Source organism: Dama dama, chromosome 1 (assembly GCF_033118175.1).
Source record: "Dama dama isolate Ldn47 chromosome 1, ASM3311817v1, whole genome shotgun sequence".
NCBI lineage: Eukaryota > Metazoa > Chordata > Mammalia > Artiodactyla > Cervidae > Dama > Dama dama.
In genome coordinates, this window is record NC_083681.1 from 73,763,366 (window position 1) to 73,780,766 (window position 17,401).

Here is a 17,401-nt window from a genome sequence, read left to right on the forward strand (position 1 = left end):
GAAAATGTCAGAGTGAAAAGAGCAGCGCTGCCAGTGTCACCTCCTGCCTCTGCTTCATGGTGACTGTGCTCGGGCCCAGACGGATGGCGGTGGTGGGAAGAAGAGGAGGCTGGGCCCTCGAAGCCGTGGGACGCCCTTCAGGGTGGCCCAGTGAGGAAGAAGGCGTGGGCGAGAGGGAGAGGGATGCGGTGTTGAGAGCTCCTGGCCGGATGACTGTCAGCTTGACTCCAGAGCGGTCCCAAGCGTTGAACCCCAGGCCTATGCTGCCCATCCTGTCTGGGGTGGCAGATCTGACAACAGCAACAACGGGGTATGATTGAGGGAGGGAGAGCTGGAGTGAGCAAAAATGTGGCTCAGGAATGGGGAACATCCTAGGGTTTTTAATCTACGCTAAGTATGAACAGAGTTAACGGGATTGGGCAGCTACCAAAAAGCCCATGTGTCCTCAGGTGGCATCAACAGAAGTATGAGGTTTGAAAGAGGCAAGGGGATTGTCTCCTCCTGTTCCCATCAGAATAAACCTAGCAGAGAGTGTCCAGGTCTGACCCCTGCCGCTTTCCCTATCAGAAAAGGTAGGCCGATCTATCAGTAAACTGTTAGCCAAACACAGACACAAGGAGGTGTGCACGCACACTGGTGTCGACGCTGATGAAGGGGCAAATTGTCTGTTCTCTAACTGAACTCCTGATCACCACCACCCCTTCCCAGCCTCTTCTTGGGGGCTCTCCTGTAGTTTGTGAGTTGCTCAACCACATGCCAGGGGCAGGAAGATGGGGAATGGAGGAGAAACTCTTAAGTCCTGGGTGACAGCTGGAGAGAAGAAACGGAGGGGTAGAAGATTTCATCCATGTGGCCTGGCTCCATCAAAAGTCAGGGGAATCTTTCCTGCTGTCATCTTGCCGAAAGAGCATTTCCATCCTTTTCTGCTGTGAGCTCAGTGTTGTTCTAGCTCCAGGATGTGCCAGCCAAGGGAGCAGAAAGAGGTCAGGAGGAAGACTTGATCCAGCTCGGCCCGGAGCTCTTGGTGGGCAAGGATTGCAAACCCTGTGAGGTGGAGACGGCAGGACCTAAGGCTGCTCTGGCTAGAGGCTGACAGAGGACAGGGGAGTGAGGAGTGTGATCACTGTCTGCAGGCAGCTGTCAGTTTATTGGGATAATCAGTGTGGACTCGGGAGACGATGCCGACTCCATGGTGGGAGAGACAAAAGGATGATTGTGGGTCAACAGAAGGAAGAGTTTTGTAAGAGGCCAAGCTGTCCCAAAAAGAGGCTGCCCAAGAAGTCCTCCTGTTCATGAGAGGCATACAAGACACAGAATAGATGACCTTAGAGGGTTCAAAAGTGGGGAGCGAGGGCTAGACTTGACTTTGTCTCCTTCCAAACAGATTCTGGGACCTGTTCATTAAGCCACTAGCTCACGGTGACCTTGGGCAAGTGCCCCACCCATCTAAGCCTGTTTCCCAAGTAGCACAATGGAGGGGTCACTTCCACCTGGAGAGTGTGTGTCATCCTGGCCCAGAGGCTGCCCAGAGGGGCTCTCTGGAGGATTCTGCAGGCATCTGCTCTGCAGGCTCAGCACCGAGCCCGGTGATGGAGCAAGCAGTGTGTACTCAGGGACGAGAGTGCAGACACAGGCTGCCTGCGCCTGGCCCAGCTACACGGCTTCACCCCTCTGGGCCTCAGCTCTTACCACCTGCAAAACAGCTACCCAGGACGGTGACCTCAGAGCCTAAATGAGGTGCTGTGGAAAGTGCTGAGGGAAGTCCAAGCACTCAGCACGTGCTCCGTAAGTGTGAGATGTTATGATTACACGAGCATCCAAGCTGTCCCCTCACGGGTAGAACTCTGGATCTGATGCCACCTGGGGCCCGAGAGAAGCCTGGGAGGCAGGCTGGGGGTCCTGCTTCACCAGGAGGAAACTGAGGCTCGGGAAGGTGGAGAGACTCAGCTTCAAGGGGGAACCCTCAGATGGTCACCCTGCCACCTCCAGAGTCACAAACCGGGACAGGGAGGCCCCAGGGACCTGAGCCAGTTAGGTGCCCTCCGTCCTGAGCTGGGCACCGCAGGTGAGTGGGCCCCATCCAGGGAATCTGCCCAGGTCTGTGGGGTTATTGAGAGGAGGGCGGAGCATGACCAGGGTTCACTGTAAATCTCTGGGACTTTCACTGCCACCCCACCCAGAGGCTCTGGTGACTTGGCCAAGGCCTTGGGTACCTGCACCTGGGTGCCCACCACCCCCGCCTCCAGGTGGCCCACCCACCTGCGAGGCCCAGCTCAGGAAGGGGGAACCTAAGTTGCTTCAGGTCCTTGAGGGCTCTCTGTGCTGGTTTGCGACTCTAGAGGTGGCAGGGTGACTCTCTGAGGGGACCACCTTGCAACCGAGTCCCTCTGTCTTCTCAAGCACGCTCCTTCTGGTCTCCGTGAACTGCTGCTGCCTTTTCCACATGTTCCAGTGTCCTTTCCCAGGACTTCGCTGAAACTGTTCCCTCGCTGGAATGACTTCGCAATCCATGCACTTCCAGATTTTACACCTCCCGGCTGGCAGGGCCTCACTGAGCCGAGCATCCTCTCTGGGTCTCTACCTCCTCATCTGGGCAAAGACAGACTTTGACTTGCTGATCTCTATCATCTCCTCTGAGGCCTAATCTCACCCAACGGATGGAGGCAGTCACCCTGTCCTCCGAAACCCCACAGTGCTCCGCGTGAACCTTCTTACAGCCCAGACCCCTGACTCCCGCGACTCAGGGTCACATGGATTGACACCTGTTCTTCCCTCCTAGCTGCCGGGTTTCTTGAGGGCAGGTGGGTTCCTCGATGTATTCATTTCTGTTTCCCTTCAGTGGGTGGTGAACGGACAGGTCAATGGACTGATGGTCAAGTGGAAATCAGCAGCCTCCCAGGAGCATCTGTGTCTTCAAATCAATTCTTGGAGCCCAGAAGAAGACTCACCCGCAAGGAATGGAACGCTGATGGTTGGGCGACAGCATCCTTGGGCTGAGGGTGAGACACCGGGGCAGAGGAGAAAGAGAGGGTCCAAAGTCATACCACCTGGGTAGGGTCTTCCTTGCCCTCTGCGCATTTCCCAGGGACCTGGGACCCTCCTCCCCCAGGCTCTCCTCCCATGTCCCCCCCACCCCACCCCAGCTCAGCACCTTCTCAGGCCCCACCGACTCTTCAACTCCCAGCAAGGCCCCTCTGCTTTGACTCCACCTACAAGATCCCTGCGGTCACACAGTTTGACATCACTGGTGAGCCCAGCAGACCTGGGCCTGCACATGCTCCTCTCAGCTCTCCCCGCAGCCCATCAGCATCCCTCCGGGTCCTCCGGGCCATCCAGTTTCTTGTATCACCAACTATTTGTTGATTCAGAGACGAGAATGTCCAGCCAGATGTGGCGAGCTAAACCTTCCCCTCACCCCTGACCTCCACCAAAACCCCGTCCCCCACCCCTTCCCAGAGTCAGGCAGCTCTGAGTTTCGATCAGGAGCGCCAAGGGAGAGATCTGCTGTGACTTGGCCGTTTCAATTCTCCATCCCTGCGTCTGGCCCCTGGCACGCCTTTTCCCAAGCAAAGCCACTAAATCACTTTTAAAAGATTTGAGGTTGTTTCTACTCAGCGAGTTTCCTGCCAGTACAAAATGTCTTCCAGGATCTGGGGAAGACAGGTTGGCTTGAATGGCTGTTCATTAGAGGAAGATTAATAGGGCCGCTGATCCCATTAATGTGTTATTGACCCTTCCCTTAATATAACTGGCCAAACAGCTCAACCTCCAGCTCAAGGCAGAGTTTACTCAGGACTCAGGTCCCGTTCGTGGGGCAATCCATTGTCTCAGCCCCTCCTGCACTGCTTGGACGGTACCAGATGAGCCCGTGTCCCATCTGTGAGGGTGTTCCCCTCACCTTTGATCTCATAGGCCAACAATATAACAACTAACAGTGAATGAGTGCTACCTATATGCTAGGTGCTCAGTCAAGCACTTTACAGGCAAATTTTGTTTAATCCCATTAGTTACATTTTACAGACAGGAAAACTAAGGTTTAGAGAGTTAAATAACCTTCACACAATCCTACGGGAAGTTGTAAACCCAGTGCTCGGACCCAACGACTCATAATGATAGCAGACACGGACCTCTCATACTTACTAAATGCCTAGCATTCCTCTATGTCCGCACTGGCCAAGAGAAATGTAATGGAAGTCACTGATACAACCTTCAATTTGCTGGTAACCACTTTCACTGTAAAGAAAGTGAAAAGAAGCAGTGCCATTAATTTTAATAATGTTTTATATTACCCAATATATCCAAAATACTATCATTTCAACATGTAATCAATGTAAAAAAATTATTAGAAAGATATTCTACTATTTCTTTGTGCTAAGCTTTCTAAATCTAGTGGTAATTTTCCTTCCCAGCACATCTCAGTTTGGATTAGCCACATTTCAAGTGCTCAGTACCCACAGGTACCAAGTGGCTGCCCTGTTAGTGGAGGTCTAGATACTTTATTCTTTTCATCTGTGTTCACATCCTATGGGGTAGCTTGAATTATTATCATCATCTCCATTTTAAACATAAATTATCTGAGATCAGAATGGTGAGGTGATATTGACCTAAGGTCACACAGCAGGTCAGTGGCAAGACTGGGATTCAAACCCAGCAGGCTGGCTGCAAAGCCTGTGTTCTTCCCCACTATGGAGCGCTGTCACAGCCCGTAGAGCAGGCAGGGCGGCCCTCCTCACACTGGAACGTGTAAAGTCTCCCTGCTCCAGGGTACCAGGCCCTGAGGGGCCTTGAAGACCCAGGGCTGTGGCTGCAGTCCCAGCAGAGCCGCGAAACAGCCTCCATGAAAGAGCTGTTTCTCCCTCAGTAGAATGACGCGGACCGCGCCTGCCACTACTTACGAGGGACTCACGGTGGTTAGTGCCGGTGCCAGACATTTCACACGGGTTGTTTCGCTGATGCCCTGGGGCAACCCTGTACAGGTGTGTGTGTGAGGGGGGTGTTATCCCATTACACCCCCGAAAGACACTGAGGTTCAGAGAGGTTAGGTAACTTATCAAAGTCACACCGTCGGTGGCAGAGCTGCGAGTGGAACCCATGGCTGGGAAACTCTAAACCCCAGGCTCTGCCCTTTCAGGAGCTAAGGTGAAAGTCAAAGTGCTAGTCGCGCAATCGTGTTTGACTCTTGCACACCCCATGGACTGTAGTCTGCCAGGCTCCTCTGTCCATGAAATTCTCCAGGCAAGAATACGCGAATGGGTAGCCATTCCCTTCTCCAGGGGATCTTCTGGACCCAGAGCGCAAACCCAGGTCTCCCGCATTGCAGGCAGATTCTTTACTGCCAGAGCCACCAGGGAAACAACCCCCAACTTATCGGAGAGCTCCCAGAACCCAACCCCGCTCTCCTGGGCTTTGATCCCAGTTTCTAGCCTGGATGATGGTGCCTGGTGCGCCTTCCAGCACCTTCTGCAGAGATCACGTTCATCCCATCATCTACTGTCAGTGTCCCACCTGCATGGCTGCGCCTCCTCTCCCTCCTCACCCTCTGCTCCCCTACGCCTGAAATTCTTCACTTCATCCATGCCTGAAGTGCCGCTATTAGCCCTTTCTTAAATAAAACAAAACAAACGCCCCCGAAAGAAGCGATCAGTCAAACACTTGATGAGAATTCCACTGTCCAATCTCTGTCCCTCCCAGAGGCCTACTTGCAGGAACGAGAAGTTTAATAGGGAAGGAAATAAAGAATTCTCTTCAGTCAGAGTTAGATGAGCCCGCAGAGATCAGCCCGTCCAGCCCCTTCATTTCTCGCTCAGAGAAATTGCGACCCGGAGCATCCGGCGACCCACGATCAGATATGGGTTGGAGGACACGCACTTGGGTCTGTGACTCCGACTGCAGCTGCACTCCCCACCCTGCACTTCACTCCCTCTTAGAACAGGGCACGTGCATTACCTGGAAGAGGGATCTACACTACCCTACACTCAGACCCTCCCTCTCAAGAGGCCCCAGGGCTCAAAGGTCTCAGCAAAGAATGTGCTCCATCAGCTTGGACCCTCCCAAGGGCAAAAGAGATAAACCCAGAAAGGTGCTGACTCTACCCACCTTCTCTCCAGGTCTGAAGGCTAACCAGCCTTATCCCCTCTCCTGAGTTGCAGCAGAGGATCTAGGTGTGATGCCCAGAAAAGCAGAAGTCTTCACTTCCCAACAATGCCACGAGGTAGGGGTGATGACCCTCCCCATTTTACAGATGAGGCAACCAAGGCACAGAAAGATAAACAACCAACCACCTGGGCTGTCCCAAAACCTGGACTCCTGCCACTGCCCCAGAAGAAGGACTAAGGACTTCCAGCACAGTGCTCCCAGTGCAGGGTTCTGCAAGACTAAGAACCCCATGCAGCTCTGATAAAGCTGACTTCCTACCACCCTGACGCCAGCTGCCACCTCAGCCGCTGCTGAGCCCACTGTGTGTAATTTGGTGCCAATTAGGAGTGCGTGGGAACCATTAGTGCATTTAATTCCCAACCTAGAAACAGGTTCTGGAAAGCCAAGCTGCAATTAGCTGAGTTGCCTCCCCCCAGGCTGCCCGAGCCACCCTTTTTCTCACCGCTGAGCCCCCACCTTTGATGGGAACCATCCACCAACCACTTCCAGAACCCCTCCTAGGGATCCAGGAGATCCGGATGGGAATTTGACGTGGCTCCTGCCCTTGAGCAGCAGCTAGGGAACAGCCTGGAAATGGAGCACAGAGGTAGCTGCCAAAACCCTTGTTACCAAAGACTCAGTTTCCCCATCTGTAGCATGGGGATAAAACCACTCAGCACCTCATCAGATTGTTATGAAGAGTCATTTCCTAATTTATCCCACAAACTCTTTTGATCTCCTACTCAGCACCAGCTGTGGCTCCAGCTACAGAGGACATAGGAAAATCAAGTCCTGACCTCATGGAGCCTTCACTCTGATGGGAAAGACAGACAACAGACAGTAAAACCATAATAAAATACATATATACATGAAAGTGAAGCAGTGTGATGAGATATAGAGGGACTGGAGGGGGTGGCCAAAAAATGACAGTCCCTATTATTTTCATGACTATTACATTATGTGTTCAGTTGGGTCTTGAAAGCCCAATGGGACAGATCAGTGCAGGGAGAATACCAGCTGAAGGAAAGAGCATGCAAAGGCAGGTAGGGGTTTAATGAGTTCCTGCCACTGGTGGTTCAAGGATCTGAAATGGTCATGTGATCCACAGGGGACCCCAGCGAGACTGGAGAGGTGGGAACTCTGGCCTCGAAGGGCTGTGAATGCAATGCTCAGAAACATAACCGTATCCCGTGGGCAACAGGAGGCCATCAAAAAGACCTCAGAAGAGAGTCGAATGCCAAGACTGATGCTTCCAAAGGCCAGATGTGGCTGCAGCAGCCTGGTTGGAGGGGCATGGGGAGGGAGGCTGCCCACGGAGGCTGTCAGTACTCAGAGACCATGCACAATCCCAAGAAGAGGCTGGGGCTGGGCCTGAGGGTGGCTGTGGGCAGGGAGAGAGGAGAGGTGTTCGAGAGGCAGATGAGAAAAGGGCTCGCTGACTGATGAGGCGTGGGAGGCGAGCGATGACTTGAGCGCTATGAATAACAGCGTCTTCTCGGGAACCGTGGGGGAGCAGCCCACCACGCCGGCAGCCCCAGCCCCGGATGAAAAGTGGCTGCAAGAGCTGTTGGGCAGACACTGGCTCCTCCGTGGTACACAGCATGTCCCTGGTGTCCAATGAGCCTCGGCTTCTTGGATGCCAGGCCTTCGTGTGCACTCCCTCTGCCTTTGGGACATGTCCGGTTTAGACAGGGCCCCATTCAGTGACGACTCCTTTGGGAAGCCTTCCCTGACTGCCCTGCGGTTAGTCACTCCCCTCTCTGGGTTTCCTCAGGACCCCACTTGCCAAGGTGTTAGTCCTTCCCCCAGGGGAGGTCTTTGTCCCTTTCTTGGTTCGCCTCCTCGAGTAACCTGCAAACTGCTCCAGGACAGGAGTGTCTGTCCCTTGTTGCTGTCTGGGGCCCAGTACAGCGCCCAACATGAAGAGTGCACTCTAGACATGTCTGCTGAATGAATGGGTGAAACAGAGTGGGACCACCCACTAAGATGTGGAATCCAGGGGATGGTGGTGAGTTGATCTAGGCTGGGTATGAAAGAGATGTGTCCACATGGATGCATGAGGCAGCTGGATATAAGCATCCAAAGCTCAGGGAGGTGAGCTGCCAGGTCATCTGACCCCCACCCCCAGCCCTGCCAGGCCTCCCCCACTCCCACCCCGAGAGCCACTTCTGCCGCAGTGATCCATGAGCCCCCTGAACAGAGGGATCAGGAGAGTGCGGGAATGTGAAACTCTCCACCGAGCTCCTCAGGGAGCCTTTAGGGGATTTGGTTTCCATAAATACATGAGGTTCGGGGTTAACTGCACCTCCCTTCGTATATGGAGGGATGTGGGGTGAATCCACTCTCCCTCCCTGCTCATCCTCACCAGGGGAGTGGGAGCAGACCCAGTACCAACAGACCCAGGACCACTGCTCTTGGGGGAAGAAGAAATGACATTTTCCCTTTACATTGGAAATACTTAAAAGTCCCGAGAATAGATTTATAGGAATATTTTAACCTTTTCTTTGATCCTTGAAATGTCATTGTTCTGTGGGCTGAATCGCCAAATGTGACCTTTTCCTGTAGCCACAGGGTGGGGGAACCCCACTGGCTCTTTGAAAGGAGCTTCAGATGTTCCCCTGGCAGCTTCCCCAGCAGCCCACCCCACCCTGGAGCTCTGAGCTAGCAGAAGGACAGGTGAGTGGGAGAGGCAAGCAGGGGCCAGCCACGGAGCACCAGTCAGCACTCTGCCTCCTCAAGGGAAGACGAGCTAAGTGTGGGTCCATTGCTAGTTGACTCACTCTGCGGCCTTGGGTTAAGCTTTCTTTTTTTTTTTTTCTTTTTCTCTTTAGGCCTCTGTTTCCTATAAAATGGGAAAAATTGTGGCACCTACTTTAAAGAGTTGTTGCAAAGACTAAATAAGACTATTCATGCTGTATCAGTTCTTGCAGAACAAAAGCTGAAAATAAACAACCCCCACATTCCGTGGCTGACAGCAGCGAACATTCATTCTTGCAGGTCTGCAGGGTAACTAAGGCTGGGTGGACTAGGCTGGGTTTGGCTGGGTCGAGTCTCCTCTGTGCACACTCTGCTCAGGCTGGGCCCAATCTTAAGTGACTGCTCTTCTCCTGGCGGCTCCACTGCCCTGCGAGGGGACCAGTGGAAATACACAAGGCCTCTTAAGACTTGACTTGGAACTAGATCACTATCATTTCCACCCATCATCCAACGGCCAAATCAAATCACATGACCAAACCCTCCATCATGGGATGAGGGAGAGGCACTACCCCAAGGGAGAGGGGAGTGAGTATTTGCTGAGCAATAATCCAATCTATTAAAGACTGTAACACCACTGGCACTGTGGCTGGCAGTGATAGAAACTCAGACTATTAATTCCCTTTCATCCCACATTGCATCATTATTATAGTTTACAACTCAGGTTAATTCATTGTAATTCACTGTAATAACATGAGTCTTTTTGGCTAAAAGTGCATATTTTATTGTTCAACATAAGTGGGCAGTGAAGTGTTACATACATGTGAATTCTCCAAACAACAGAAGCCTACAAGCATCTTCATCTTAATTATTTTGATGGAAATGTTCCTAGAAGAAGTTTCAGACCTTCCCACCTTCTTAAATGGAGACTCTCAAACACCATTGAAGCCATGAGGTTCGTGCACTGAGACCATTGTGATGGGCACCAGCACAGTTCGGTGCTGATCTCCAGGGTCACTGAGACATTTGGTCTGTTTGCCCCACGGGGAGCACTCTTCCCATCCTGCCCCCTTCAGCAGTGGCCCCCAGACATCTGTCCTCCATGGGTCAGCTTCTTATCATCAGAAATGAAGGATCACAGATTCAGGCTAAATCTCCCAAGTGTCCTAAGGCTTTCAGGGCCCCCACTGAAATCTCTGCTACTGGCAGCACCAGGGAAAACGTCGTTGTAATAGACCGTTGTGTTAGTTGCTCAGTCATGCCCGACTCTTTGTGGCCCAGGGACCATAACCCACCAGGCTCCTCTGTTCATGGAATTCTCCAGGCAGGAATACTGGAGTGAGTTGCCATTTCCTTCTCCAGGGGATCTTCCCAGGGGTTCTAATCAGAGTAGAGTTTCTGAAGCTTTAAGCATAATGAAAAGTTGAAGAACTTTTAAAAGTGGTTATCTACTCATTTCATTTGAGGGGAAATCCTAGCAAGCAGCCCAGGGTCAATGTGAAAGTCAGGAAATGACACGGATGAGAAATGTAATGATCCTCTAGAACCTATAAAACCTCCCTCCATCCCTTTGTTCCAAACTCTCATCTTACTTTCTCTGTATCTTTCACCTTCCTCTCCCTCATCTCTCTCCTTTTCTGTAGATCTGTTATTTCCCCCGTTGATTCTCATCTTGCCTCCTTCCATCTTCCCCTTCTCATTTCCCTACTGGCAATAATGTGGAGGAGAGTGGAGGGTGAATGATCACTGCTCAAGCATATTCCCAAAAGTCATTCCACCTCTTCAGGTATTACGTTTCTCCTTCTTAACCTTAAAATTTATCAGTTTCTGAAATCCCAAACAGCCACAAAATTCTTCAAAATCAAGTCTCATAATGCTCCTGTGAACACTTGGATTCTTTTTTCAGAAAATCAGTAACCCTCCATTTAAAAACCATCGCCCACCCTCTGGAGACCAGGCTTCTGGTTATAAAGTTCTAGAGATTCCAAACTCCCCTGGATGAGCAGCTGCCCTCCGTGGAACTGTCCCTAGTGCTGAAATGGTATCCGTTCAGCCTGTCTCGGGTTCCCTGCTCCTTCATTTGAGAGCTCTGCCTTAGTACCACAACACTTCTTGTTTTTTTTCCTGCCAGAGTGTTCTGAGCTGTTTCTAAGTGGGATGCATGACTGACGAGCGAGTCCCATGGCTTCCTCGTTATAGCCAATGACAGATGCCTGTCTGCTCAGCTGGCTGGGATTTTTTGGAAAAGGGTTTAGGCCAAGAACATATCATAACAGTTGTCTGTGAAAATAACCTCCAGGCTATGGCAATGAATGTTTTTGTACTGAGTCCCAGATCGGCCACACCAGCAGGCTAATTGTTAGCTGTGAACCCACGCCCTCCAGGACCTGGCTTCAAGCCAATATACCTGGGTTCTAGCCCATGCTCACCACTTGTCAGCTATGGGGAACTGGCAGTTACATCCCTGTTTCTGGGCCTCAGTCTCCCCGTCTGTGTAACACAATCCCTAAGTTTCCAACTAACACTGACATTCTGGGACTTGATGATTACGTAGCCCAGAGTTTGTAAAGTGGAATGGAGGAGAAAAAGCTCTCGGCAAGGAGTGAAGAGCCCTTGTTCCCAGCTCTGCCGCCATAAGCAGAGGCACCCTAGGCCATACCCTTGACCTCTCTGAGCCTTGGCTATAAAACTAGAATACCACTGTCCATCCATTTCCTGGTATCCTGAGGAGGTTCAGGTGAGGGAAAACCACGTGGTGCTGGGGATAGTTCAATCAAACAGGTATATTCTTTAGAGGGAGCTTGGGTTTCAGCATTCCTGAGGGCAAAGGATGTATGTGCTGCTCAGTCATGCCTGACTCTCTGCGATCCCCTGGACTGCATCCCACCAGGCTCCTCAGTCCATGGGGATTTTCCAGGCAAGAATACTGGAGTGGGTTGCCATTTCCTTCTCCAGGGGATCTTCCCAACCCAGGGATCAAACCCAGGTCTCCTGCATTGCAGGCAGATTCTTTACTGACTGAACCACCAGGGAAGCCCAGGGGGCAAAGGAACCCAGTCTCTTTTCTTTTCCCATCCAGTTTCCCAGCCTGAAAGAGTCGGTAAGCCAGGGAGACATCAGTCTCCACTGTTGACCAAACACTCCAGATGCCAGATATATTCATTCCTTCATTCAGTAGATAATTCCTGAGACCCGTCTACAGGCTGAGCAGGGAATCAGAGGCATACATGGTCCTGCCCTCATGGACCGCAGGAGATGGTTAGCATGTGAGGCACTTATCCCCGTGCTGGGTACCTGGTAATCATTTGTAAATACAGTGTTACAGGTGATGCTGGAGGATGCCCTGGCTACTGAGGGGCTAAACAGGAGGAGGACATGAGCAGCAGAGGGTAATATCAGAGATGGTTAGGAGTGAGCCAGAAGAAGACTGGAGGAAGAGTGTTCCAGGCAACGAGAGCATCATGAGCCACTGGCCAAGGCAGGTGACAAGGATGACGGAGGACAAATCACCCCATGTAATTCTGCCAGCCCAACACCTGCAAGCCAGAATCTGGGGCCCAGGCTTGTGTCTCAGCTGGTATCTTAGCTGAGGGGCAGAGGTGGGTAGGATAGATTCCTGATACACTGTCCTGTTGTCCAGGGTTTCTGGACATCAGGTGGCCAAGGGGAGGCTAAACCACATCTCACAAAAGGAGGGGCTTAACCCCATATTGCTAAAATCTATCTTTGACTTCACCATCGTCACTAGCATCACGATTATTATTTATTGAACACTTACATAGGGCTTCCCTTGTAGCTCAGCTGGTAAAGTATCTGCCTACAATACAGGAGACCCTGGTTCAATTCCTGGGTCGGGAAGATCCTCTGGAGAAGACATAGGCTACCCACTCCAGTATTCTTGATCTTCCCTGATGGCTCAGCTGGTAAAGAATCTGCCTGCAATGCAGGAGACCTGGGTTCGATTCCTGGGTTGGGAAGAGCCCCTGGAGAAGGGAATAGCTACCCACTCTAGTACTCTTGCCTGGAGAATTCCATGTACTATATAGGCCATGTGGTCACAAACAGCTGGACATGACTGAGCAACTTCCACTTTACATAGGCCAGAAGCTTTGTATTCTACCCCTACAATCTTTAAATCTATGAGGTAGGTGTGCTTGGACCCATTTTACAGATGAGTAAACTGAGGCTCAGAGGGCTTAGGTTTGCTGAAGGACACACGGCCAGGGGGAGGCCTGGAGTCAGATTATTATTATACTGTCATAATAGCTGACCTTCCCTGAGCACTGACCTAGACACCCAGCAAAGCACTTCGGATAGATTTGCCCATTAAATTATCCCCCAGCCCTATGAGGTAGGCACTATTATTAACCCCACTTTATGGGTGAAGAAGCTAAGTCCAAAGAAGGCAAGCAACCTGGCTGCGGTCACAGAGCTAGGTCATCCCTGTGTCAGGGTTCTCATCCAGGTCTCAACCAGTGCCTCCCGGTTCTGGTAATGGTTACACCATCAGCCCCGGTTCCTTTGACAAAGCCTAGGAGGGGAAGGCGGGCACTTCCTCCCCCTGCCTCTGGGTGCTGGCCTCTGCTCGTTCCTGCTCCGCAGTGGCGGGCAGCCCCCGGGCACCAGGATGGCACAGAGGCGCACCCGGGGGCAGGGTGAGGAGCCACAGCCAAGATGACCTTGAGATTCCAGTGCTCCACCAGTTGGTAAACATCCCCAAGCTAAGTGTTTAAGCTCTTCCCGGAAAAGCTGCATGGAGGGGCTTCCATGTCTCAGGCTGGAAAGCGCCACTGGGCAGATTTATTCCTCGGGGAGGTCAGACAGCCACTGTATTTCACCATCAGGCCAACAGGGGCCCTCGTTCTGTGGAATTATGTTTCTATCAAATATTCATTTGTCTGGTTTATGGGCTGCTAGAGACCTGGGCCCACCCGATCCTGCCAGCCACATGCTTGCCTGGGCTGTGCCAATGCCAAACTTCCACTCTCTGCCCACAGCCCACTGTGTGACTGGATGCCACCCCGATTAAGGGAAAATGCCTTCCTTGGGTCTATTCTTTCACCAGGTCAAACTGACCTCACCAGTTAGACCCTAGGAAGACTCGGCCCCTCCAATCTGCCAGAGGCAGAGAGGTAGATGGCCTCCTGCCTCCCTGCCCATTTTACAGACAAGGAATCAGAGGTGGAGGGACTTGTGCGAGGTCGTGGAGCTAGACTAGGGGAAAGCCAGGAATGAAGTGCAGGTCTGTCTGACTCCAAATCCCAGGTTTTTGCCTGGAAGGGGGCTCTGAGCATTCTGAAGCTACAGCAGTGGGAGGAAATTGCTGCTATTTCCCCAAAGCAGAGGGGCTTCCCTGGTAGCTCAATTGGTAAAGAATCGGTAAAGAATCCACCTGCAATGCAGGAGACCCTGGTTCACTTTCCTTTTCCCCAAAGCAGTGGATCCGAGGTGTGGGCAGTCACATCTGCACCCTTCTCTGAAGGACTGTCCTGGGCTCACAGGAGCCACCTTCCTCAGAGATGACTGGGAACTCATGGACCCCCACCCCCGAGGCAGCTCACAGCCAGTGGTGGACTGATGTGGGGGTTATAACAAAGGAGACTTCTTGTCACTGGGTGGGACAAACTCTGAGGCAATTTCTACTCTAGGGCTCAGGGCTCAGGTAGGATCCGGCTAGTCGACGTCTCCTGAAACCAAACCACATCTTTGTCTACTTTCTTCTGCCCTATTTTGCTTCTCTCCTTTCCTTACAAGTTTCTCCCAAGAGGCCTCCGTCTGTAAAACTGATGCATAAGAATCCCCATTTCAGGTTCTAGTTCTCCAGAACCCATCCAAGACAGGTTCTTAAGCCCAGCGGCTCTTTACATTACCACCTGGAACTAATCTCTTGAAAAGTTTCTTACTGCAGGAAGAATGGGAGGGCTTCACCAGTTAGACCCTGGGAAGACTCTGCCCCTCCAATCTGCCAGTGTTAGAGAGGTAGACAGTCTCCTGTCTCTCTGCCCATTTTGCAGACAAGGAATCAAAGTTGGAGGGACTTGTGCAAGGTCGTGGAGCTAGACTAGGGGAAAGACAGGAATGAAGTCCAGGTCTGTCTGACTCCAAATCCCAGGTCTTTCCCTGGAAGGGGGCTCTAAGCATTCTGAAGGAATGCCCTGAGCCCATGTTTGCCCATCTCATCTTTCAAGGTGCTATTAAAATGCCTCCTCATCCAAGCAGGCTTCCCTGCTTTCCTGCCAGAATTGACCAGGCTTTCTTCTGGGCATGTCATATGTGCTTTGGTCTAGCCTTTATTTCATTCCATTCTCAGTGAAACTTAGGGGTTTCTCTACTTTCTCCCCAACTAGCACGGGAATCCCTTGAGCCCAAAGCCACAAACATTTTCCTTAATAAAGACAAACCCAGGGCTTCCAAGAAGAGGCTAGAGGGATTTTCCCCTAGGGAGGTGAGCCCGCCTCAGGTTTTTCTCTACTCATGGTGCACCACCCCTCTGAGGCCTCTGTCAGGCTGCTGTTTGCATTGGCATCCTGACCTCAAGGGACATGCAGTTATCGTAACATTTTGACCCAGTCATGGCCAAATGCCCCTCCCAATGCCCCTGCCGTCTAAAGAGCCGGGACTTTCAGACCTGAGGTCAGGAAGGGTATCTGGGAACTAAACACAAAGAGAATGTTAAACCAAATCATTTTTCCTGTCTTCCGTCTTTGGGCGCCCCCCCCCCCCCCACCCTCAGAACTGTGCTGTGTCCACACACACCATGTAACAATTTACTTCATGTATTTATTTATATTGACTCTCTGTCTTTAATGCTGACCCTAAGAGGAAACTTTTCCCTCTCCTGCATGGGAAAACCAGTATCCCTGTCCACAAATGCAACGTAACTGTAAAAATAGATACAGTATCTGCGAGGCAATGGCATGAAAACCACTGTTAGTGTTTAGCTGCATGCCACAACTAAAAATCTCACATGTCACAATGAAGATCCTGAGTGCCACAACTAAGACCCGGTGCTACCAAATAAACAAATTAAGCATTTTTTTTTAATGGGGAAAGTGACAAGGGCTAGAGTGGTATTGATGACTCACAAGTACCCATCAGAGACTTTCTCCAGCCAAGATCAGCACTGAAATGATTGCAAGAGAGTAACCTTCTCACTCACATCTCAGTGAGACTTGATGCCAGGCCTGTGGCTTTCCTGGTGGCTCAGCTGGTAAGGAAGGAATCCGCCCGCAATGCGGGAGACCTGGGTTTGATCCCTGGGTAGGGAAGATCCCCTGGAGAAGGAAGTGGCAACCCATTCCAGTATTCTGGCCTGGAGAATCCCCATGGACAGAGGAGCCTGGTGGACTATAGTCTGTGGGGTCACAAAGAGTGCGACTCAGCTGAGCAACTGACACCACCATGAGTGCCTGAAACCATCCAGGGAACACACACTTTGAGAAACGTGGCCCCAAGGATCCGGGTTGCAGGGTCTGGGTCTCGCTTACTCATCTTCAGCCTGCAGCCCACTGAGGAGGTCAACTCTCCCTCCCGGGGGATGGCCATGTGCCTCACTCATCCCTGATCTCACGCCTGGCATACAGTAGATGCTCAGGAATGGGTGTATGCAGTAGGTGCTCAGAAATGCTTGTAGTGAGGCTGAGAGGGATGTAGAGGAAGGGAGGGGAGGCAGTTATTGAAGAGTCTGGCAACTGACTCGAATCTGTGAATTTCTAGTACAACAAAGACTGATTTTTATTTATTTCTTTCTTTTACACAGTAAAGTGAGCTTTCTTTGTGTTTGAATAGAAAGCACATACGCTCAGCACCCTATTGTGGAAAAAATCAGGCTTTATTGTAAAAACAATTGTGCCAAATTTAAAGCGGGGATTAAAATTGAAGCATGTTAAGTGTGGTCGTTAATACAACAGGCTTTTTCTCCCCATTGGGAAGGAGGCTATTCTGGTGTGCCTTCTGCTTGCCTTTCCTGGGCTGACGGAGGCAAAGGAGGAGGGGGAGGGGTGCTAAGCGAGGCAGAAGTGGGGTCTCTGACTCCAGAGCACCTTAAGTAAGACATGAAAATCACGTGAACCCAACTTGCAAACAAAAACAGAAGACATACGAGCTGATGGAGGATCTTTTTTATTCTTATCTGTAAATATGTCTACAGCCAAAGGTTCACACATTTATATGTTTTAAATTACTTAGAGCTATGGATTAAACAAGCCCCCTCTGCTTAAAATGAACGCATAAAATTGGGGCTTTCTTGGAAACAGGACTGACCAGCATAGATCCTCCTTTTCCTCGACTTTGCCTGGTATGTCATCTCCAACCAATTATGCAGGCTGCGGTAGTCACAGCCATATTTTTCAAGCTTCTGTTATCTCTTGTGATCCTTACACTGACCCTCGGAGGTTGAGTTCATCATCCGCATTTTACAGGGGTACAGAGAGGGTAGATCAGCCACCAAGGTCACAGAGCGAAGACAAGCAGAGAAAGGATTTGAACAGAGATGTGATCCCAAAGCCCTCATTCCTAGGGTGACTTGCCCCCTGCCTCCTAGGAAGTTGCTCTAACAGAAGACTAGACCCTT